Genomic DNA, 23,290 nt, shown 5'->3' with positions numbered 1-23,290 from the left:
CTTTAGGGCGCAAGCAACTCCCCTCCCCCTTGCAGTCTTTCCAATTCACGATACAAAAAGACGGACAGGACAGGTTGCCTGACTTTCCGTCACTGCCACCCTTTGCCATCCTTACCCGTAGAAAGCCCTTTCATCATCCCCAAACCCTAATCTTTTCCCTTTCCTTCCCAGCCCCCAAACCCTGCCCTCTGTACCTTTCTCACCACCCGCTTCCCTTCTCCTGTCATCCCCCTACCACCCGGGAAAAAAAGAGATTGCCCCCTCCTTCCACTAGCCCACCCTCCCACCCAAAGAACAACTTCTTCTGCGCAGCTTGTTTTCTAGGCAGCAGCGCTATTGTGATGTCATCGGGGGGCATTGTGACAAGCCGCCAGTGTTCCGTCTCTTCATGTTGTGCACAGCTCAAACGGAAAATACATCAACAGGCAGACTACAGAAAAGCTTACTATCAAAGGTTAGAGGGGGGCTTTCTCAGAGGGCTTTTTACAGTTTTTCTATTCCCAATTAGCCGTTTAAGTGTACTTATTGAAAGTAGTAATTCTTTCATAGGCCGCCCTTTCTTAGTATTTGACGTTCCTTATATTGCGGTATGAGGCTTCGCAGTAGGTTGCAAACATTCATCACCCATGACTGTCCCCAATTGAGCTCAGAAGCTCAATGTCTATCATGACCTCTCTTTTAGAATGTCCAAGAGCAAGCAAACTATTCCTCCAGGAGAGGGCGCCAACAGACTACTAAAGAGATCATCATTACTCAAAGAAAACCCCAAAAACCAATGCATGATAGGAATAAACAGGTAACTTTCTTTGGAGTGGAAGCGGAGAGATCGCACCAGATGCCAATTCTAGATCTTATCACACCTGTGGTCACTGCAGCAGCAGGTGAATCCACTTTGTCCAAAAGGGATCTATTCCATTCAATTGCAAATGATCTAGATAAGACAGAGAACTGCAGCACGGGGACATAGCCGAGTTGGTCAGGTTGAGTGGTGATGAGTTTGCTATTTGGATGAATAAAGAAAGTCAAAAGTGTGAAAGATAAAAAACAAAAGGAGGAAGTGTGAAAAGTGAATGGGCCAAATTGAGGTGCATATGAAGACGTATGCTTTCTTCCAATTCATTAAATCGGGCTAATATGAATCAGGTGAATTGAGTTCTGCTTTTGGAAACTGGGTTAAGAAGGGGTGCACCGTTCCTGGAGGTACTGCAATACCAGGTCAATGCGTGGAGTGGACAGAGCAAGCTCTTTTTCCATCTCCCTGTTCTAAAAATCCATTTAATATATGGTCCCCAGATAGGGGACGTATCAGATATTAAACTGATAAGAACAGATACTACACTTGATCTTAGCCAAAAGGCCGAGAAGCGATAACCAGAATTGGTTTGGGCCTCGAGTGGCACCCTGGCCTATGCCGGACACATCTTAGGGAGAGAGAGCGAGAGGGAGACAAACCCACGCCTACACAAGACATTTTGTCACCCAAGCCAACCCTTGAAAAGGCTGCTTTGCAGAGCAAAAACAAGAAGAATGGTGCGTTTTGCAGCCGCCGCCCACTGCAATGAATCTGAATAACTCCTCCTTTAGGGCGCAAGCAACTCCCCTCCCCCTTGCAGTCTTTCCAATTCACGATACAAAAAGACGGACAGGACAGGTTGCCTGACTTTCCGTCACTGCCACCCTTTGCCATCCTTACCCGTAGAAAGCCCTTTCATCATCCCCAAACCCTAATCTTTTCCCTTTCCTTCCCAGCCCCCAAACCCTGCCCTCTGTACCTTTCTCACCACCCGCTTCCCTTCTCCTGTCATCCCCCTACCACCCGGGAAAAAAAGAGATTGCCCCCTCCTTCCACTAGCCCACCCTCCCACCCAAAGAACAACTTCTTCTGCGCAGCTTGTTTTCTAGGCAGCAGCGCTATTGTGATGTCATCGGGGGGCATTGTGACAAGCCGCCAGTGTTCCGTCTCTTCATGTTGTGCACAGTTCAAACGGAAAATACATCAACAGGCAGACTACAGAAAAGCTTACTATCAAAGGTTAGAGGGGGGCTTTCTCAGAGGGCTTTTTACAGTTTTTCTATTCCCAATTAGCCGTTTAAGTGTACTTATTGAAAGTAGTAATTCTTTCATAGGCCGCCCTTTCTTAGTATTTGACGTTCCTTATATTGCGGTATGAGGCTTCGCAGTAGGTTGCAAACATTCATCACCCATGACTGTCCCCAATTGAGCTCAGAAGCTCAATGTCTATCATGACCTCTCTTTTAGAATGTCCAAGAGCAAGCAAACTATTCCTCCAGGAGAGGGCGCCAACAGACTACTAAAGAGATCATCATTACTCAAAGAAAACCCCAAAAACCAATGCATGATAGGAATAAACAGGTAACTTTCTTTGGAGTGGAAGCGGAGAGATCGCACCAGATGCCAATTCTAGATCTTATCACACCTGTGGTCACTGCAGCAGCAGGTGAATCCACTTTGTCCAAAAGGGATCTATTCCATTCAATTGCAAATGATCTAGATAAGACAGAGAACTGCAGCACGGGGACATAGCCGAGTTGGTCAGGTTGAGTGGTGATGAGTTTGCTATTTGGATGAATAAAGAAAGTCAAAAGTGTGAAAGATAAAAAACAAAAGGAGGAAGTGTGAAAAGTGAATGGGCCAAATTGAGGTGCATATGAAGACGTATGCTTTCTTCCAATTCATTAAATCGGGCTAATATGAATCAGGTGAATTGAGTTCTGCTTTTGGAAACTGGGTTAAGAAGGGGTGCACCGTTCCTGGAGGTACTGCAATACCAGGTCAATGCGTGGAGTGGACAGAGCAAGCTCTTTTTCCATCTCCCTGTTCTAAAAATCCATTTAATATATGGTCCCCAGATAGGGGACGTATCAGATATTAAACTGATAAGAACAGATTTTTGATTTAATGAAGCTTTCCAAAGCACCACAAAAAATGCATGACCGAAGTCACACCAAAAACAGTGCAAAGGCTAGGATTCGTGTGGACCCCACCGTGAGGAGAGGGTCCCCAAAAATCAACCCCGTCCCTCCGAGCCAGAAGGCCACAGCAAGGGTCAGGGATCTTCGGTGCTCCCCCAAGCCGAAGCCTGGTTGAGCCTTGTTGTTGCTCCCAGCGTCCACCCAGGCATCTTACCCAAGTGGAGTAGAGAGCTACTAGTTGTTGGTTTCGCAGCCGAAACTGCCCGGACCGTCAACCGGTGTTGGTTTCTCAGCCCAAGGCTAACCGGACCTCCAACCGGGTGTTGGTTTCTCAGCCGAAGCTGACCCAGACCTCCAACCGGGTGTTGGTTTCTCAGCCGAAGCTGACCCGGACCTCCAACCGGGTGTTAGTTTCTCAGCCCAAAGCTGACCAGACCTCCGACCGGGATTATAAAAATTTCCCTTCCTAGCCAGAAGGCCAGGATAGGGTAATATGCTCAAAAAGTATGAAAAGGCAAGGTACGGTGTGCTACAGAGCCCAAGGCTTGCCGGGGTCCCAAGCCAGCAAGCTCAGACTCACTCCAGGGTCGTCAGTCCTGGGGCACGTTGTACCATAGCCCCCCACCCTTACTCAGTCTAATAGCCTCGATCCTGGTAGGGCCATGTTTTCCTCTTGATGAATATACTATCCACCCAGAGAACTAGCAAGCGCAACCTTCCAGTGTGCATTGTATCATTGTACTAAGGTGGCCTGGAGCTTAAACCACCTCTTCGAACAACACTACACTTGATCTTAGCCAAAAGGCCGAGAAGCGATAACCAGAATTGGTTTGGGCCTCGAGTGGCACCCTGGCCTATGCCGGACACATCTTAGGGAGAGAGAGCGAGAGGGAGACAAACCCACGCCTACACAAGACATTTTGTCACCCAAGCCAACCCTTGAAAAGGCTGCTTTGCAGAGCAAAAACAAGAAGAATGGTGCGTTTTGCAGCCGCCGCCCACTGCAATGAATCTGAATAACTCCTCCTTTAGGGCGCAAGCAACTCCCCTCCCCCTTGCAGTCTTTCCAATTCACGATACAAAAAGACGGACAGGACAGGTTGCCTGACTTTCCGTCACTGCCACCCTTTGCCATCCTTACCCGTAGAAAGCCCTTTCATCATCCCCAAACCCTAATCTTTTCCCTTTCCTTCCCAGCCCCCAAACCCTGCCCTCTGTACCTTTCTCACCACCCGCTTCCCTTCTCCTGTCATCCCCCTACCACCCGGGAAAAAAAGAGATTGCCCCCTCCTTCCACTAGCCCACCCTCCCACCCAAAGAACAACTTCTTCTGCGCAGCTTGTTTTCTAGGCAGCAGCGCTATTGTGATGTCATCGGGGGGCATTGTGACAAGCCGCCAGTGTTCCGTCTCTTCATGTTGTGCACAGTTCAAACGGAAAATACATCAACAGGCAGACTACAGAAAAGCTTACTATCAAAGGTTAGAGGGGGGCTTTCTCAGAGGGCTTTTTACAGTTTTTCTATTCCCAATTAGCCGTTTAAGTGTACTTATTGAAAGTAGTAATTCTTTCATAGGCCGCCCTTTCTTAGTATTTGACGTTCCTTATATTGCGGTATGAGGCTTCGCAGTAGGTTGCAAACATTCATCACCCATGACTGTCCCCAATTGAGCTCAGAAGCTCAATGTCTATCATGACCTCTCTTTTAGAATGTCCAAGAGCAAGCAAACTATTCCTCCAGGAGAGGGCGCCAACAGACTACTAAAGAGATCATCATTACTCAAAGAAAACCCCAAAAACCAATGCATGATAGGAATAAACAGGTAACTTTCTTTGGAGTGGAAGCGGAGAGATCGCACCAGATGCCAATTCTAGATCTTATCACACCTGTGGTCACTGCAGCAGCAGGTGAATCCACTTTGTCCAAAAGGGATCTATTCCATTCAATTGCAAATGATCTAGATAAGACAGAGAACTGCAGCACGGGGACATAGCCGAGTTGGTCAGGTTGAGTGGTGATGAGTTTGCTATTTGGATGAATAAAGAAAGTCAAAAGTGTGAAAGATAAAAAACAAAAGGAGGAAGTGTGAAAAGTGAATGGGCCAAATTGAGGTGCATATGAAGACGTATGCTTTCTTCCAATTCATTAAATCGGGCTAATATGAATCAGGTGAATTGAGTTCTGCTTTTGGAAACTGGGTTAAGAAGGGGTGCACCGTTCCTGGAGGTACTGCAATACCAGGTCAATGCGTGGAGTGGACAGAGCAAGCTCTTTTTCCATCTCCCTGTTCTAAAAATCCATTTAATATATGGTCCCCAGATAGGGGACGTATCAGATATTAAACTGATAAGAACAGATACTACACTTGATCTTAGCCAAAAGGCCGAGAAGCGATAACCAGAATTGGTTTGGGCCTCGAGTGGCACCCTGGCCTATGCCGGACACATCTTAGGGAGAGAGAGCGAGAGGGAGACAAACCCACGCCTACACAAGACATTTTGTCACCCAAGCCAACCCTTGAAAAGGCTGCTTTGCAGAGCAAAAACAAGAAGAATGGTGCGTTTTGCAGCCGCCGCCCACTGCAATGAATCTGAATAACTCCTCCTTTAGGGCGCAAGCAACTCCCCTCCCCCTTGCAGTCTTTCCAATTCACGATACAAAAAGACGGACAGGACAGGTTGCCTGACTTTCCGTCACTGCCACCCTTTGCCATCCTTACCCGTAGAAAGCCCTTTCATCATCCCCAAACCCTAATCTTTTCCCTTTCCTTCCCAGCCCCCAAACCCTGCCCTCTGTACCTTTCTCACCACCCGCTTCCCTTCTCCTGTCATCCCCCTACCACCCGGGAAAAAAAGAGATTGCCCCCTCCTTCCACTAGCCCACCCTCCCACCCAAAGAACAACTTCTTCTGCGCAGCTTGTTTTCTAGGCAGCAGCGCTATTGTGATGTCATCGGGGGGCATTGTGACAAGCCGCCAGTGTTTCGTCTCTTCGTGTTGTGCACAGTTCAAACGGAAAATACATCAACAGGCAGACTACAGAAAAGCTTACTATCAAAGGTTAGAGGGGGGCTTTCTCAGAGGGCTTTTTACAGTTTTTCTATTCCCAATTAGCCGTTTAAGTGTACTTATTGAAAGTAGTAATTCTTTCATAGGCCGCCCTTTCTTAGTATTTGACGTTCCTTATATTGCGGTATGAGGCTTCGCAGTAGGTTGCAAACATTCATCACCCATGACTGTCCCCAATTGAGCTCAGAAGCTCAATGTCTATCATGACCTCTCTTTTAGAATGTCCAAGAGCAAGCAAACTATTCCTCCAGGAGAGGGCGCCAACAGACTACTAAAGAGATCATCATTACTCAAAGAAAACCCCAAAAACCAATGCATGATAGGAATAAACAGGTAACTTTCTTTGGAGTGGAAGCGGAGAGATCGCACCAGATGCCAATTCTAGATCTTATCACACCTGTGGTCACTGCAGCAGCAGGTGAATCCACTTTGTCCAAAAGGGATCTATTCCATTCAATTGCAAATGATCTAGATAAGACAGAGAACTGCAGCACGGGGACATAGCCGAGTTGGTCAGGTTGAGTGGTGATGAGTTTGCTATTTGGATGAATAAAGAAAGTCAAAAGTGTGAAAGATAAAAAACAAAAGGAGGAAGTGTGAAAAGTGAATGGGCCAAATTGAGGTGCATATGAAGACGTATGCTTTCTTCCAATTCATTAAATCGGGCTAATATGAATCAGGTGAATTGAGTTCTGCTTTTGGAAACTGGGTTAAGAAGGGGTGCACCGTTCCTGGAGGTACTGCAATACCAGGTCAATGCGTGGAGTGGACAGAGCAAGCTCTTTTTCCATCTCCCTGTTCTAAAAATCCATTTAATATATGGTCCCCAGATAGGGGACGTATCAGATATTAAACTGATAAGAACAGATACTACACTTGATCTTAGCCAAAAGGCCGAGAAGCGATAACCAGAATTGGTTTGGGCCTCGAGTGGCACCCTGGCCTATGCCGGACACATCTTAGGGAGAGAGAGCGAGAGGGAGACAAACCCACGCCTACACAAGACATTTTGTCACCCAAGCCAACCCTTGAAAAGGCTGCTTTGCAGAGCAAAAACAAGAAGAATGGTGCGTTTTGCAGCCGCCGCCCACTGCAATGAATCTGAATAACTCCTCCTTTAGGGCGCAAGCAACTCCCCTCCCCCTTGCAGTCTTTCCAATTCACGATACAAAAAGACGGACAGGACAGGTTGCCTGACTTTCCGTCACTGCCACCCTTTGCCATCCTTACCCGTAGAAAGCCCTTTCATCATCCCCAAACCCTAATCTTTTCCCTTTCCTTCCCAGCCCCCAAACCCTGCCCTCTGTACCTTTCTCACCACCCGCTTCCCTTCTCCTGTCATCCCCCTACCACCCGGGAAAAAAAGAGATTGCCCCCTCCTTCCACTAGCCCACCCTCCCACCCAAAGAACAACTTCTTCTGCGCAGCTTGTTTTCTAGGCAGCAGCGCTATTGTGATGTCATCGGGGGGCATTGTGACAAGCCGCCAGTGTTCCGTCTCTTCATGTTGTGCACAGTTCAAACGGAAAATACATCAACAGGCAGACTACAGAAAAGCTTACTATCAAAGGTTAGAGGGGGGCTTTCTCAGAGGGCTTTTTACAGTTTTTCTATTCCCAATTAGCCGTTTAAGTGTACTTATTGAAAGTAGTAATTCTTTCATAGGCCGCCCTTTCTTAGTATTTGACGTTCCTTATATTGCGGTATGAGGCTTCGCAGTAGGTTGCAAACATTCATCACCCATGACTGTCCCCAATTGAGCTCAGAAGCTCAATGTCTATCATGACCTCTCTTTTAGAATGTCCAAGAGCAAGCAAACTATTCCTCCAGGAGAGGGCGCCAACAGACTACTAAAGAGATCATCATTACTCAAAGAAAACCCCAAAAACCAATGCATGATAGGAATAAACAGGTAACTTTCTTTGGAGTGGAAGCGGAGAGATCGCACCAGATGCCAATTCTAGATCTTATCACACCTGTGGTCACTGCAGCAGCAGGTGAATCCACTTTGTCCAAAAGGGATCTATTCCATTCAATTGCAAATGATCTAGATAAGACAGAGAACTGCAGCACGGGGACATAGCCGAGTTGGTCAGGTTGAGTGGTGATGAGTTTGCTATTTGGATGAATAAAGAAAGTCAAAAGTGTGAAAGATAAAAAACAAAAGGAGGAAGTGTGAAAAGTGAATGGGCCAAATTGAGGTGCATATGAAGACGTATGCTTTCTTCCAATTCATTAAATCGGGCTAATATGAATCAGGTGAATTGAGTTCTGCTTTTGGAAACTGGGTTAAGAAGGGGTGCACCGTTCCTGGAGGTACTGCAATACCAGGTCAATGCGTGGAGTGGACAGAGCAAGCTCTTTTTCCATCTCCCTGTTCTAAAAATCCATTTAATATATGGTCCCCAGATAGGGGACGTATCAGATATTAAACTGATAAGAACAGATACTACACTTGATCTTAGCCAAAAGGCCGAGAAGCGATAACCAGAATTGGTTTGGGCCTCGAGTGGCACCCTGGCCTATGCCGGACACATCTTAGGGAGAGAGAGCGAGAGGGAGATAAACCCACGCCTACACAAGACATTTTGTCACCCAAGCCAACTCTTGAAAAGGCTGCTTTGCAGAGCAAAAACAAGAAGAATGGTGCGTTTTGCAGCCGCCGCCCACTGCAATGAATCTGAATAACTCCTCCTTTAGGGCGCAAGCAACTCCCCTCCCCCTTGCAGTCTTTCCAATTCACGATACAAAAAGACGGACAGGACAGGTTGCCTGACTTTCCGTCACTGCCACCCTTTGCCATCCTTACCCGTAGAAAGCCCTTTCATCATCCCCAAACCCTAATCTTTTCCCTTTCCTTCCCAGCCCCCAAACCCTGCCCTCTGTACCTTTCTCACCACCCGCTTCCCTTCTCCTGTCATCCCCCTACCACCCGGGAAAAAAAGAGATTGCCCCCTCCTTCCACTAGCCCACCCTCCCACCCAAAGAACAACTTCTTCTGCGCAGCTTGTTTTCTAGGCAGCAGCGCTATTGTGATGTCATCGGGGGGCATTGTGACAAGCCGCCAGTGTTCCGTCTCTTCATGTTGTGCACAGTTCAAACGGAAAATACATCAACAGGCAGACTACAGAAAAGCTTACTATCAAAGGTTAGAGGGGGGCTTTCTCAGAGGGCTTTTTACAGTTTTTCTATTCCCAATTAGCCGTTTAAGTGTACTTATTGAAAGTAGTAATTCTTTCATAGGCCGCCCTTTCTTAGTATTTGACGTTCCTTATATTGCGGTATGAGGCTTCGCAGTAGGTTGCAAACATTCATCACCCATGACTGTCCCCAATTGAGCTCAGAAGCTCAATGTCTATCATGACCTCTCTTTTAGAATGTGCAAGAGCAAGCAAACTATTCCTCCAGGAGAGGGCGCCAACAGACTACTAAAGAGATCATCATTACTCAAAGAAAACCCCAAAAACCAATGCATGATAGGAATAAACAGGTAACTTTCTTTGGAGTGGAAGCGGAGAGATCGCACCAGATGCCAATTCTAGATCTTATCACACCTGTGGTCACTGCAGCAGCAGGTGAATCCACTTTGTCCAAAAGGGATCTATTCCATTCAATTGCAAATGATCTAGATAAGACAGAGAACTGCAGCACGGGGACATAGCCGAGTTGGTCAGGTTGAGTGGTGATGAGTTTGCTATTTGGATGAATAAAGAAAGTCAAAAGTGTGAAAGATAAAAAACAAAAGGAGGAAGTGTGAAAAGTGAATGGGCCAAATTGAGGTGCATATGAAGACGTATGCTTTCTTCCAATTCATTAAATCGGGCTAATATGAATCAGGTGAATTGAGTTCTGCTTTTGGAAACTGGGTTAAGAAGGGGTGCACCGTTCCTGGAGGTACTGCAATACCAGGTCAATGCGTGGAGTGGACAGAGCAAGCTCTTTTTCCATCTCCCTGTTCTAAAAATCCATTTAATATATGGTCCCCAGATAGGGGACGTATCAGATATTAAACTGATAAGAACAGATACTACACTTGATCTTAGCCAAAAGGCCGAGAAGCGATAACCAGAATTGGTTTGGGCCTCGAGTGGCACCCTGGCCTATGCCGGACACATCTTAGGGAGAGAGAGCGAGAGGGAGACAAACCCACGCCTACACAAGACATTTTGTCACCCAAGCCAACCCTTGAAAAGGCTGCTTTGCAGAGCAAAAACAAGAAGAATGGTGCGTTTTGCAGCCGCCGCCCACTGCAATGAATCTGAATAACTCCTCCTTTAGGGCGCAAGCAACTCCCCTCCCCCTTGCAGTCTTTCCAATTCACGATACAAAAAGACGGACAGGACAGGTTGCCTGACTTTCCGTCACTGCCACCCTTTGCCATCCTTACCCGTAGAAAGCCCTTTCATCATCCCCAAACCCTAATCTTTTCCCTTTCCTTCCCAGCCCCCAAACCCTGCCCTCTGTACCTTTCTCACCACCCGCTTCCCTTCTCCTGTCATCCCCCTACCACCCGGGAAAAAAAGAGATTGCCCCCTCCTTCCACTAGCCCACCCTCCCACCCAAAGAACAACTTCTTCTGCGCAGCTTGTTTTCTAGGCAGCAGCGCTATTGTGATGTCATCGGGGGGCATTGTGACAAGCCGCCAGTGTTCCGTCTCTTCATGTTGTGCACAGTTCAAACGGAAAATACATCAACAGGCAGACTACAGAAAAGCTTACTATCAAAGGTTAGAGGGGGGCTTTCTCAGAGGGCTTTTTACAGTTTTTCTATTCCCAATTAGCCGTTTAAGTGTACTTATTGAAAGTAGTAATTCTTTCATAGGCCGCCCTTTCTTAGTATTTGACGTTCCTTATATTGCGGTATGAGGCTTCGCAGTAGGTTGCAAACATTCATCACCCATGACTGTCCCCAATTGAGCTCAGAAGCTCAATGTCTATCATGACCTCTCTTTTAGAATGTCCAAGAGCAAGCAAACTATTCCTCCAGGAGAGGGCGCCAACAGACTACTAAAGAGATCATCATTACTCAAAGAAAACCCCAAAAACCAATGCATGATAGGAATAAACAGGTAACTTTCTTTGGAGTGGAAGCGGAGAGATCGCACCAGATGCCAATTCTAGATCTTATCACACCTGTGGTCACTGCAGCAGCAGGTGAATCCACTTTGTCCAAAAGGGATCTATTCCATTCAATTGCAAATGATCTAGATAAGACAGAGAACTGCAGCACGGGGACATAGCCGAGTTGGTCAGGTTGAGTGGTGATGAGTTTGCTATTTGGATGAATAAAGAAAGTCAAAAGTGTGAAAGATAAAAAACAAAAGGAGGAAGTGTGAAAAGTGAATGGGCCAAATTGAGGTGCATATGAAGACGTATGCTTTCTTCCAATTCATTAAATCGGGCTAATATGAATCAGGTGAATTGAGTTCTGCTTTTGGAAACTGGGTTAAGAAGGGGTGCACCGTTCCTGGAGGTACTGCAATACCAGGTCAATGCGTGGAGTGGACAGAGCAAGCTCTTTTTCCATCTCCCTGTTCTAAAAATCCATTTAATATATGGTCCCCAGATAGGGGACGTATCAGATATTAAACTGATAAGAACAGATACTACACTTGATCTTAGCCAAAAGGCCGAGAAGCGATAACCAGAATTGGTTTGGGCCTCGAGTGGCACCCTGGCCTATGCCGGACACATCTTAGGGAGAGAGAGCGAGAGGGAGACAAACCCACGCCTACACAAGACATTTTGTCACCCAAGCCAACCCTTGAAAAGGCTGCTTTGCAGAGCAAAAACAAGAAGAATGGTGCGTTTTGCAGCCGCCGCCCACTGCAATGAATCTGAATAACTCCTCCTTTAGGGCGCAAGCAACTCCCCTCCCCCTTGCAGTCTTTCCAATTCACGATACAAAAAGACGGACAGGACAGGTTGCCTGACTTTCCGTCACTGCCACCCTTTGCCATCCTTACCCGTAGAAAGCCCTTTCATCATCCCCAAACCCTAATCTTTTCCCTTTCCTTCCCAGCCCCCAAACCCTGCCCTCTGTACCTTTCTCACCACCCGCTTCCCTTCTCCTGTCATCCCCCTACCACCCGGGAAAAAAAGAGATTGCCCCCTCCTTCCACTAGCCCACCCTCCCACCCAAAGAACAACTTCTTCTGCGCAGCTTGTTTTCTAGGCAGCAGCGCTATTGTGATGTCATCGGGGGGCATTGTGACAAGCCGCCAGTGTTCCGTCTCTTCATGTTGTGCACAGTTCAAACGGAAAATACATCAACAGGCAGACTACAGAAAAGCTTACTATCAAAGGTTAGAGGGGGGCTTTCTCAGAGGGCTTTTTACAGTTTTTCTATTCCCAATTAGCCGTTTAAGTGTACTTATTGAAAGTAGTAATTCTTTCATAGGCCGCCCTTTCTTAGTATTTGACGTTCCTTATATTGCGGTATGAGGCTTCGCAGTAGGTTGCAAACATTCATCACCCATGACTGTCCCCAATTGAGCTCAGAAGCTCAATGTCTATCATGACCTCTCTTTTAGAATGTCCAAGAGCAAGCAAACTATTCCTCCAGGAGAGGGCGCCAACAGACTACTAAAGAGATCATCATTACTCAAAGAAAACCCCAAAAACCAATGCATGATAGGAATAAACAGGTAACTTTCTTTGGAGTGGAAGCGGAGAGATCGCACCAGATGCCAATTCTAGATCTTATCACACCTGTGGTCACTGCAGCAGCAGGTGAATCCACTTTGTCCAAAAGGGATCTATTCCATTCAATTGCAAATGATCTAGATAAGACAGAGAACTGCAGCACGGGGACATAGCCGAGTTGGTCAGGTTGAGTGGTGATGAGTTTGCTATTTGGATGAATAAAGAAAGTCAAAAGTGTGAAAGATAAAAAACAAAAGGAGGAAGTGTGAAAAGTGAATGGGCCAAATTGAGGTGCATATGAAGACGTATGCTTTCTTCCAATTCATTAAATCGGGCTAATATGAATCAGGTGAATTGAGTTCTGCTTTTGGAAACTGGGTTAAGAAGGGGTGCACCGTTCCTGGAGGTACTGCAATACCAGGTCAATGCGTGGAGTGGACAGAGCAAGCTCTTTTTCCATCTCCCTGTTCTAAAAATCCATTTAATATATGGTCCCCAGATAGGGGACGTATCAGATATTAAACTGATAAGAACAGATACTACACTTGATCTTAGCCAAAAGGCCGAGAAGCGATAACCAGAATTGGTTTGGGCCTCGAGTGGCACCCTGGCCTATGCCGGACACATCTTAGGGAGAGAGAGCGAGAGGGAGACAAACCCACGCCTACACAAGACATTTTGTCACCCAAGCCAACTCTTGAAAAGGCTGCTTTGCAGAGCAAAAACAAGAAGAATGGTGCGTTTTGCAGCCGCCGCCCACTGCAATGAATCTGAATAACTCCTCCTTTAGGGCGCAAGCAACTCCCCTCCCCCTTGCAGTCTTTCCAATTCACGATACAAAAAGACGGACAGGACAGGTTGCCTGACTTTCCGTCACTGCCACCCTTTGCCATCCTTACCCGTAGAAAGCCCTTTCATCATCCCCAAACCCTAATCTTTTCCCTTTCCTTCCCAGCCCCCAAACCCTGCCCTCTGTACCTTTCTCACCACCCGCTTCCCTTCTCCTGTCATCCCCCTACCACCCGGGAAAAAAAGAGATTGCCCCCTCCTTCCACTAGCCCACCCTCCCACCCAAAGAACAACTTCTTCTGCGCAGCTTGTTTTCTAGGCAGCAGCGCTATTGTGATGTCATCGGGGGGCATTGTGACAAGCCGCCAGTGTTCCGTCTCTTCATGTTGTGCACAGTTCAAACGGAAAATACATCAACAGGCAGACTACAGAAAAGCTTACTATCAAAGGTTAGAGGGGGGCTTTCTCAGAGGGCTTTTTACAGTTTTTCTATTCCCAATTAGCCGTTTAAGTGTACTTATTGAAAGTAGTAATTCTTTCATAGGCCGCCCTTTCTTAGTATTTGACGTTCCTTATATTGCGGTATGAGGCTTCGCAGTAGGTTGCAAACATTCATCACCCATGACTGTCCCCAATTGAGCTCAGAAGCTCAATGTCTATCATGACCTCTCTTTTAGAATGTGCAAGAGCAAGCAAACTATTCCTCCAGGAGAGGGCGCCAACAGACTACTAAAGAGATCATCATTACTCAAAGAAAACCCCAAAAACCAATGCATGATAGGAATAAACAGGTAACTTTCTTTGGAGTGGAAGCGGAGAGATCGCACCAGATGCCAATTCTAGATCTTATCACACCTGTGGTCACTGCAGCAGCAGGTGAATCCACTTTGTCCAAAAGGGATCTATTCCATTCAATTGCAAATGATCTAGATAAGACAGAGAACTGCAGCACGGGGACATAGCCGAGTTGGTCAGGTTGAGTGGTGATGAGTTTGCTATTTGGATGAATAAAGAAAGTCAAAAGTGTGAAAGATAAAAAACAAAAGGAGGAAGTGTGAAAAGTGAATGGGCCAAATTGAGGTGCATATGAAGACGTATGCTTTCTTCCAATTCATTAAATCGGGCTAATATGAATCAGGTGAATTGAGTTCTGCTTTTGGAAACTGGGTTAAGAAGGGGTGCACCGTTCCTGGAGGTACTGCAATACCAGGTCAATGCGTGGAGTGGACAGAGCAAGCTCTTTTTCCATCTCCCTGTTCTAAAAATCCATTTAATATATGGTCCCCAGATAGGGGACGTATCAGATATTAAACTGATAAGAACAGATACTACACTTGATCTTAGCCAAAAGGCCGAGAAGCGATAACCAGAATTGGTTTGGGCCTCGAGTGGCACCCTGGCCTATGCCGGACACATCTTAGGGAGAGAGAGCGAGAGGGAGACAAACCCACGCCTACACAAGACATTTTGTCACCCAAGCCAACCCTTGAAAAGGCTGCTTTGCAGAGCAAAAACAAGAAGAATGGTGCGTTTTGCAGCCGCCGCCCACTGCAATGAATCTGAATAACTCCTCCTTTAGGGCGCAAGCAACTCCCCTCCCCCTTGCAGTCTTTCCAATTCACGATACAAAAAGACGGACAGGACAGGTTGCCTGACTTTCCGTCACTGCCACCCTTTGCCATCCTTACCCGTAGAAAGCCCTTTCATCATCCCCAAACCCTAATCTTTTCCCTTTCCTTCCCAGCCCCCAAACCCTGCCCTCTGTACCTTTCTCACCACCCGCTTCCCTTCTCCTGTCATCCCCCTACCACCCGGGAAAAAAAGAGATTGCCCCCTCCTTCCACTAGCCCACCCTCCCACCCAAAGAACAACTTCTTCTGCGCAGCTTGTTTTCTAGGCAGCAGCGCTATTGTGATGTCATCGGGGGGCATTGTGACAAGCCGCCAGTGTTCCGTCTCTTCATGTTGTGCACAGTTCAAACGGAAAATACATCAACAGGCAGACTACAGAAAAGCTTACTATCAAAGGTTAGAGGGGGGCTTTCTCAGAGGGCTTTTTACAGTTTTTCTATTCCCAATTAGCCGTTTAAGTGTACTTATTGAAAGTAGTAATTCTTTCATAGGCCGCCCTTTCTTAGTATTTGACGTTCCTTATATTGCGGTATGAGGCTTCGCAGTAGGTTGCAAACATTCATCACCCATGACTGTCCCCAATTGAGCTCAGAAGCTCAATGTCTATCATGACCTCTCTTTTAGAATGTCCAAGAGCAAGCAAACTATTCCTCCAGGAGAGGGCGCCAACAGACTACTAAAGAGATCATCATTACTCAAAGAAAACCCCAAAAACCAATGCATGATAGGAATAAACAGGTAACTTTCTTTGGAGTGGAAGCGGAGAGATCGCACCAGATGCCAATTCTAGATCTTATCACACCTGTGGTCACTGCAGCAGCAGGTGAATCCACTTTGTCCAAAAGGGATCTATTCCATTCAATTGCAAATGATCTAGATAAGACAGAGAACTGCAGCACGGGGACATAGCCGAGTTGGTCAGGTTGAGTGGTGATGAGTTTGCTATTTGGATGAATAAAGAAAGTCAAAAGTGTGAAAGATAAAAAACAAAAGGAGGAAGTGTGAAAAGTGAATGGGCCAAATTGAGGTGCATATGAAGACGTATGCTTTCTTCCAATTCATTAAATCGGGCTAATATGAATCAGGTGAATTGAGTTCTGCTTTTGGAAACTGGGTTAAGAAGGGGTGCACCGTTCCTGGAGGTACTGCAATACCAGGTCAATGCGTGGAGTGGACAGAGCAAGCTCTTTTTCCATCTCCCTGTTCTAAAAATCCATTTAATATATGGTCCCCAGATAGGGGACGTATCAGATATTAAACTGATAAGAACAGATACTACACTTGATCTTAGCCAAAAGGCCGAGAAGCGATAACCAGAATTGGTTTGGGCCTCGAGTGGCACCCTGGCCTATGCCGGACACATCTTAGGGAGAGAGAGCGAGAGGGAGACAAACCCACGCCTACACAAGACATTTTGTCACCCAAGCCAACCCTTGAAAAGGCTGCTTTGCAGAGCAAAAACAAGAAGAATGGTGCGTTTTGCAGCCGCCGCCCACTGCAATGAATCTGAATAACTCCTCCTTTAGGGCGCAAGCAACTCCCCTCCCCCTTGCAGTCTTTCCAATTCACGATACAAAAAGACGGACAGGACAGGTTGCCTGACTTTCCGTCACTGCCACCCTTTGCCATCCTTACCCGTAGAAAGCCCTTTCATCATCCCCAAACCCTAATCTTTTCCCTTTCCTTCCCAGCCCCCAAACCCTGCCCTCTGTACCTTTCTCACCACCCGCTTCCCTTCTCCTGTCATCCCCCTACCACCCGGGAAAAAAAGAGATTGCCCCCTCCTTCCACTAGCCCACCCTCCCACCCAAAGAACAACTTCTTCTGGGCAGCTTGTTTTCTAGGCAGCAGCGCTATTGTGATGTCATCGGGGGGCATTGTGACAAGCCGCCAGTGTTCCGTCTCTTCATGTTGTGCACAGTTCAAACGGAAAATACATCAACAGGCAGACTACAGAAAAGCTTACTATCAAAGGTTAGAGGGGGGCTTTCTCAGAGGGCTTTTTACAGTTTTTCTATTCCCAATTAGCCGTTTAAGTGTACTTATTGAAAGTAGTAATTCTTTCATAGGCCGCCCTTTCTTAGTATTTGACGTTCCTTATATTGCGGTATGAGGCTTCGCAGTAGGTTGCAAACATTCATCACCCATGACTGTCCCCAATTGAGCTCAGAAGCTCAATGTCTATCATGACCTCTCTTTTAGAATGTCCAAGAGCAAGCAAACTATTCCTCCAGGAGAGGGCGCCAACAGACTACTAAAGAGATCATCATTACTCAAAGAAAACCCCAAAAACCAATGCATGATAGGAATAAACAGGTAACTTTCTTTGGAGTGGAAGCGGAGAGATCGCACCAGATGCCAATTCTAGATCTTATCACACCTGTGGTCACTGCAGCAGCAGGTGAATCCACTTTGTCCAAAAGGGATCTATTCCATTCAATTGCAAATGATCTAGATAAGACAGAGAACTGCAGCACGGGGACATAGCCGAGTTGGTCAGGTTGAGTGGTGATGAGTTTGCTATTTGGATGAATAAAGAAAGTCAAAAGTGTGAAAGATAAAAAACAAAAGGAGGAAGTGTGAAAAGTGAATGGGCCAAATTGAGGTGCATATGAAGACGTATGCTTTCTTCCAATTCATTAAATCGGGCTAATATGAATCAGGTGAATTGAGTTCTGCTTTTGGAAACTGGGTTAAGAAGGGGTGCACCGTTCCTGGAGGTACTGCAATACCAGGTCAATGCGTGGAGTGGACAGAGCAAGCTCTTTTTCCATCTCCCTGTTCTAAAAATCCATTTAATATATGGTCCCCAGATAGGGGACGTATCAGATATTAAACTGATAAGAACAGATACTACACTTGATCTTAGCCAAAAGGCCGAGAAGCGATAACCAGAATTGGTTTGGGCCTCGAGTGGCACCCTGGCCTATGCCGGACACATCTTAGGGAGAGAGAGCGAGAGGGAGACAAACCCACGCCTACACAAGACATTTTGTCACCCAAGCCAACCCTTGAAAAGGCTGCTTTGCAGAGCAAAAACAAGAAGAATGGTGCGTTTTGCAGCCGCCGCCCACTGCAATGAATCTGAATAACTCCTCCTTTAGGGCGCAAGCAACTCCCCTCCCCCTTGCAGTCTTTCCAATTCACGATACAAAAAGACGGACAGGACAGGTTGCCTGACTTTCCGTCACTGCCACCCTTTGCCATCCTTACCCGTAGAAAGCCCTTTCATCATCCCCAAACCCTAATCTTTTCCCTTTCCTTCCCAGCCCCCAAACCCTGCCCTCTGTACCTTTCTCACCACCCGCTTCCCTTCTCCTGTCATCCCCCTACCACCCGGGAAAAAAAGAGATTGCCCCCTCCTTCCACTAGCCCACCCTCCCACCCAAAGAACAACTTCTTCTGCGCAGCTTGTTTTCTAGGCAGCAGCGCTATTGTGATGTCATCGGGGGGCATTGTGACAAGCCGCCAGTGTTCCGTCTCTTCATGTTGTGCACAGTTCAAACGGAAAATACATCAACAGGCAGACTACAGAAAAGCTTACTATCAAAGGTTAGAGGGGGGCTTTCTCAGAGGGCTTTTTACAGTTTTTCTATTCCCAATTAGCCGTTTAAGTGTACTTATTGAAAGTAGTAATTCTTTCATAGGCCGCCCTTTCTTAGTATTTGACGTTCCTTATATTGCGGTATGAGGCTTCGCAGTAGGTTGCAAACATTCATCACCCATGACTGTCCCCAATTGAGCTCAGAAGCTCAATGTCTATCATGACCTCTCTTTTAGAATGTCCAAGAGCAAGCAAACTATTCCTCCAGGAGAGGGCGCCAACAGACTACTAAAGAGATCATCATTACTCAAAGAAAACCCCAAAAACCAATGCATGATAGGAATAAACAGGTAACTTTCTTTGGAGTGGAAGCGGAGAGATCGCACCAGATGCCAATTCTAGATCTTATCACACCTGTGGTCACTGCAGCAGCAGGTGAATCCACTTTGTCCAAAAGGGATCTATTCCATTCAATTGCAAATGATCTAGATAAGACAGAGAACTGCAGCACGGGGACATAGCCGAGTTGGTCAGGTTGAGTGGTGATGAGTTTGCTATTTGGATGAATAAAGAAAGTCAAAAGTGTGAAAGATAAAAAACAAAAGGAGGAAGTGTGAAAAGTGAATGGGCCAAATTGAGGTGCATATGAAGACGTATGCTTTCTTCCAATTCATTAAATCGGGCTAATATGAATCAGGTGAATTGAGTTCTGCTTTTGGAAACTGGGTTAAGAAGGGGTGCACCGTTCCTGGAGGTACTGCAATACCAGGTCAATGCGTGGAGTGGACAGAGCAAGCTCTTTTTCCATCTCCCTGTTCTAAAAATCCATTTAATATATGGTCCCCAGATAGGGGACGTATCAGATATTAAACTGATAAGAACAGATACTACACTTGATCTTAGCCAAAAGGCCGAGAAGCGATAACCAGAATTGGTTTGGGCCTCGAGTGGCACCCTGGCCTATGCCGGACACATCTTAGGGAGAGAGAGCGAGAGGGAGACAAACCCACGCCTACACAAGACATTTTGTCACCCAAGCCAACCCTTGAAAAGGCTGCTTTGCAGAGCAAAAACAAGAAGAATGGTGCGTTTTGCAGCCGCCGCCCACTGCAATGAATCTGAATAACTCCTCCTTTAGGGCGCAAGCAACTCCCCTCCCCCTTGCAGTCTTTCCAATTCACGATACAAAAAGACGGACAGGACAGGTTGCCTGACTTTCCGTCACTGCCACCCTTTGCCATCCTTACCCGTAGAAAGCCCTTTCATCATCCCCAAACCCTAATCTTTTCCCTTTCCTTCCCAGCCCCCAAACCCTGCCCTCTGTACCTTTCTCACCACCCGCTTCCCTTCTCCTGTCATCCCCCTACCACCCGGGAAAAAAAGAGATTGCCCCCTCCTTCCACTAGCCCACCCTCCCACCCAAAGAACAACTTCTTCTGCGCAGCTTGTTTTCTAGGCAGCAGCGCTATTGTGATGTCATCGGGGGGCATTGTGACAAGCCGCCAGTGTTCCGTCTCTTCATGTTGTGCACAGTTCAAACGGAAAATACATCAACAGGCAGACTACAGAAAAGCTTACTATCAAAGGTTAGAGGGGGGCTTTCTCAGAGGGCTTTTTACAGTTTTTCTATTCCCAATTAGCCGTTTAAGTGTACTTATTGAAAGTAGTAATTCTTTCATAGGCCGCCCTTTCTTAGTATTTGACGTTCCTTATATTGCGGTATGAGGCTTCGCAGTAGGTTGCAAACATTCATCACCCATGACTGTCCCCAATTGAGCTCAGAAGCTCAATGTCTATCATGACCTCTCTTTTAGAATGTCCAAGAGCAAGCAAACTATTCCTCCAGGAGAGGGCGCCAACAGACTACTAAAGAGATCATCATTACTCAAAGAAAACCCCAAAAACCAATGCATGATAGGAATAAACAGGTAACTTTCTTTGGAGTGGAAGCGGAGAGATCGCACCAGATGCCAATTCTAGATCTTATCACACCTGTGGTCACTGCAGCAGCAGGTGAATCCACTTTGTCCAAAAGGGATCTATTCCATTCAATTGCAAATGATCTAGATAAGACAGAGAACTGCAGCACGGGGACATAGCCGAGTTGGTCAGGTTGAGTGGTGATGAGTTTGCTATTTGGATGAATAAAGAAAGTCAAAAGTGTGAAAGATAAAAAACAAAAGGAGGAAGTGTGAAAAGTGAATGGGCCAAATTGAGGTGCATATGAAGACGTATGCTTTCTTCCAATTCATTAAATCGGGCTAATATGAATCAGGTGAATTGAGTTCTGCTTTTGGAAACTGGGTTAAGAAGGGGTGCACCGTTCCTGGAGGTACTGCAATACCAGGTCAATGCGTGGAGTGGACAGAGCAAGCTCTTTTTCCATCTCCCTGTTCTAAAAATCCATTTAATATATGGTCCCCAGATAGGGGACGTATCAGATATTAAACTGATAAGAACAGATACTACACTTGATCTTAGCCAAAAGGCCGAGAAGCGATAACCAGAATTGGTTTGGGCCTCGAGTGGCACCCTGGCCTATGCCGGACACATCTTAGGGAGAGAGAGCGAGAGGGAGACAAACCCACGCCTACACAAGACATTTTGTCACCCAAGCCAACCCTTGAAAAGGCTGCTTTGCAGAGCAAAAACAAGAAGAATGGTGCGTTTTGCAGCCGCCGCCCACTGCAATGAATCTGAATAACTCCTCCTTTAGGGCGCAAGCAACTCCCCTCCCCCTTGCAGTCTTTCCAATTCACGATACAAAAAGACGGACAGGACAGGTTGCCTGACTTTCCGTCACTGCCACCCTTTGCCATCCTTACCCGTAGAAAGCCCTTTCATCATCCCCAAACCCTAATCTTTTCCCTTTCCTTCCCAGCCCCCAAACCCTGCCCTCTGTACCTTTCTCACCACCCGCTTCCCTTCTCCTGTCATCCCCCTACCACCCGGGAAAAAAAGAGATTGCCCCCTCCTTCCACTAGCCCACCCTCCCACCCAAAGAACAACTTCTTCTGCGCAGCTTGTTTTCTAGGCAGCAGCGCTATTGTGATGTCATCGGGGGGCATTGTGACAAGCCGCCAGTGTTCCGTCTCTTCATGTTGTGCACAGTTCAAACGGAAAATACATCAACAGGCAGACTACAGAAAAGCTTACTATCAAAGGTTAGAGGGGGGCTTTCTCAGAGGGCTTTTTACAGTTTTTCTATTCCCAATTAGCCGTTTAAGTGTACTTATTGAAAGTAGTAATTCTTTCATAGGCCGCCCTTTCTTAGTATTTGACGTTCCTTATATTGCGGTATGAGGCTTCGCAGTAGGTTGCAAACATTCATCACCCATGACTGTCCCCAATTGAGCTCAGAAGCTCAATGTCTATCATGACCTCTCTTTTAGAATGTCCAAGAGCAAGCAAACTATTCCTCCAGGAGAGGGCGCCAACAGACTACTAAAGAGATCATCATTACTCAAAGAAAACCCCAAAAACCAATGCATGATAGGAATAAACAGGTAACTTTCTTTGGAGTGGAAGCGGAGAGATCGCACCAGATGCCAATTCTAGATCTTATCACACCTGTGGTCACTGCAGCAGCAGGTGAATCCACTTTGTCCAAAAGGGATCTATTCCATTCAATTGCAAATGATCTAGATAAGACAGAGAACTGCAGCACGGGGACATAGCCGAGTTGGTCAGGTTGAGTGGTGATGAGTTTGCTATTTGGATGAATAAAGAAAGTCAAAAGTGTGAAAGATAAAAAACAAAAGGAGGAAGTGTGAAAAGTGAATGGGCCAAATTGAGGTGCATATGAAGACGTATGCTTTCTTCCAATTCATTAAATCGGGCTAATATGAATCAGGTGAATTGAGTTCTGCTTTTGGAAACTGGGTTAAGAAGGGGTGCACCGTTCCTGGAGGTACTGCAATACCAGGTCAATGCGTGGAGTGGACAGAGCAAGCTCTTTTTCCATCTCCCTGTTCTAAAAATCCATTTAATATATGGTCCCCAGATAGGGGACGTATCAGATATTAAACTGATAAGAACAGATACTACACTTGATCTTAGCCAAAAGGCCGAGAAGCGATAACCAGAATTGGTTTGGGCCTCGAGTGGCACCCTGGCCTATGCCGGACACATCTTAGGGAGAGAGAGCGAGAGGGAGACAAACCCACGCCTACACAAGACATTTTGTCACCCAAGCCAACCCTTGAAAAGGCTGCTTTGCAGAGCAAAAACAAGAAGAATGGTGCGTTTTGCAGCCGCCGCCCACTGCAATGAATCTGAATAACTCCTCCTTTAGGGCGCAAGCAACTCCCCTCCCCCTTGCAGTCTTTCCAATTCACGATACAAAAAGACGGACAGGACAGGTTGCCTGACTTTCCGTCACTGCCACCCTTTGCCATCCTTACCCGTAGAAAGCCCTTTCATCATCCCCAAACCCTAATCTTTTCCCTTTCCTTCCCAGCCCCCAAACCCTGCCCTCTGTACCTTTCTCACCACCCGCTTCCCTTCTCCTGTCATCCCCCTACCACCCGGGAAAAAAAGAGATTGCCCCCTCCTTCCACTAGCCCACCCTCCCACCCAAAGAACAACTTCTTCTGCGCAGCTTGTTTTCTAGGCAGCAGCGCTATTGTGATGTCATCGGGGGGCATTGTGACAAGCCGCCAGTGTTCCGTCTCTTCATGTTG

At 46.6% G+C, this 23,290-nt stretch overlaps 14 non-coding genes across 14 annotated transcripts; all 14 read right to left on the bottom strand.

The window, feature by feature from the left end:
• Positions 1–1,178: 1,178 nt before the first annotated feature.
• On the bottom strand, positions 1,179–1,369 carry LOC142282863 (U2 spliceosomal RNA). Its single transcript, XR_012744655.1, has one exon. It is a non-coding gene; the product is annotated as a U2 spliceosomal RNA (small nuclear RNA).
• Positions 1,370–2,756: 1,387 nt separating this feature from the next.
• Positions 2,757–2,949, bottom strand: LOC142282893 (U2 spliceosomal RNA). The gene has a single exon (XR_012744682.1). It is a non-coding gene; the product is annotated as a U2 spliceosomal RNA (small nuclear RNA).
• A 2,189-nt stretch (positions 2,950–5,138) lies between these two features.
• LOC142282862 (U2 spliceosomal RNA) lies at positions 5,139–5,329 on the bottom strand. The gene has a single exon (XR_012744654.1). It is a non-coding gene; the product is annotated as a U2 spliceosomal RNA (small nuclear RNA).
• A 1,387-nt stretch (positions 5,330–6,716) lies between these two features.
• On the bottom strand, positions 6,717–6,907 carry LOC142282860 (U2 spliceosomal RNA). The gene has a single exon (XR_012744652.1). It is a non-coding gene; the product is annotated as a U2 spliceosomal RNA (small nuclear RNA).
• A 1,387-nt stretch (positions 6,908–8,294) lies between these two features.
• Positions 8,295–8,485, bottom strand: LOC142282859 (U2 spliceosomal RNA). Its single transcript, XR_012744651.1, has one exon. It is a non-coding gene; the product is annotated as a U2 spliceosomal RNA (small nuclear RNA).
• Positions 8,486–9,872: 1,387 nt separating this feature from the next.
• Positions 9,873–10,063, bottom strand: LOC142282858 (U2 spliceosomal RNA). Its single transcript, XR_012744650.1, has one exon. It is a non-coding gene; the product is annotated as a U2 spliceosomal RNA (small nuclear RNA).
• Positions 10,064–11,450: 1,387 nt separating this feature from the next.
• LOC142282857 (U2 spliceosomal RNA) lies at positions 11,451–11,641 on the bottom strand. Its single transcript, XR_012744649.1, has one exon. It is a non-coding gene; the product is annotated as a U2 spliceosomal RNA (small nuclear RNA).
• A 1,387-nt stretch (positions 11,642–13,028) lies between these two features.
• On the bottom strand, positions 13,029–13,219 carry LOC142282856 (U2 spliceosomal RNA). Its single transcript, XR_012744648.1, has one exon. It is a non-coding gene; the product is annotated as a U2 spliceosomal RNA (small nuclear RNA).
• A 1,387-nt stretch (positions 13,220–14,606) lies between these two features.
• Positions 14,607–14,797, bottom strand: LOC142282855 (U2 spliceosomal RNA). Its single transcript, XR_012744647.1, has one exon. It is a non-coding gene; the product is annotated as a U2 spliceosomal RNA (small nuclear RNA).
• Positions 14,798–16,184: 1,387 nt separating this feature from the next.
• Positions 16,185–16,375, bottom strand: LOC142282854 (U2 spliceosomal RNA). Its single transcript, XR_012744646.1, has one exon. It is a non-coding gene; the product is annotated as a U2 spliceosomal RNA (small nuclear RNA).
• Positions 16,376–17,762: 1,387 nt separating this feature from the next.
• LOC142282853 (U2 spliceosomal RNA) lies at positions 17,763–17,953 on the bottom strand. The gene has a single exon (XR_012744645.1). It is a non-coding gene; the product is annotated as a U2 spliceosomal RNA (small nuclear RNA).
• A 1,387-nt stretch (positions 17,954–19,340) lies between these two features.
• Positions 19,341–19,531, bottom strand: LOC142282852 (U2 spliceosomal RNA). Its single transcript, XR_012744644.1, has one exon. It is a non-coding gene; the product is annotated as a U2 spliceosomal RNA (small nuclear RNA).
• Positions 19,532–20,918: 1,387 nt separating this feature from the next.
• On the bottom strand, positions 20,919–21,109 carry LOC142282851 (U2 spliceosomal RNA). The gene has a single exon (XR_012744643.1). It is a non-coding gene; the product is annotated as a U2 spliceosomal RNA (small nuclear RNA).
• A 1,387-nt stretch (positions 21,110–22,496) lies between these two features.
• LOC142282849 (U2 spliceosomal RNA) lies at positions 22,497–22,687 on the bottom strand. The gene has a single exon (XR_012744641.1). It is a non-coding gene; the product is annotated as a U2 spliceosomal RNA (small nuclear RNA).
• Between the last annotated feature and the right edge of the window lie 603 nt (positions 22,688–23,290).

Source organism: Anomaloglossus baeobatrachus, unplaced genomic scaffold (assembly GCF_048569485.1).
Source record: "Anomaloglossus baeobatrachus isolate aAnoBae1 unplaced genomic scaffold, aAnoBae1.hap1 Scaffold_523, whole genome shotgun sequence".
Lineage (NCBI taxonomy): Eukaryota > Metazoa > Chordata > Amphibia > Anura > Aromobatidae > Anomaloglossus > Anomaloglossus baeobatrachus.
This window is presented reverse-complemented; position numbering and strand designations above follow the sequence as displayed.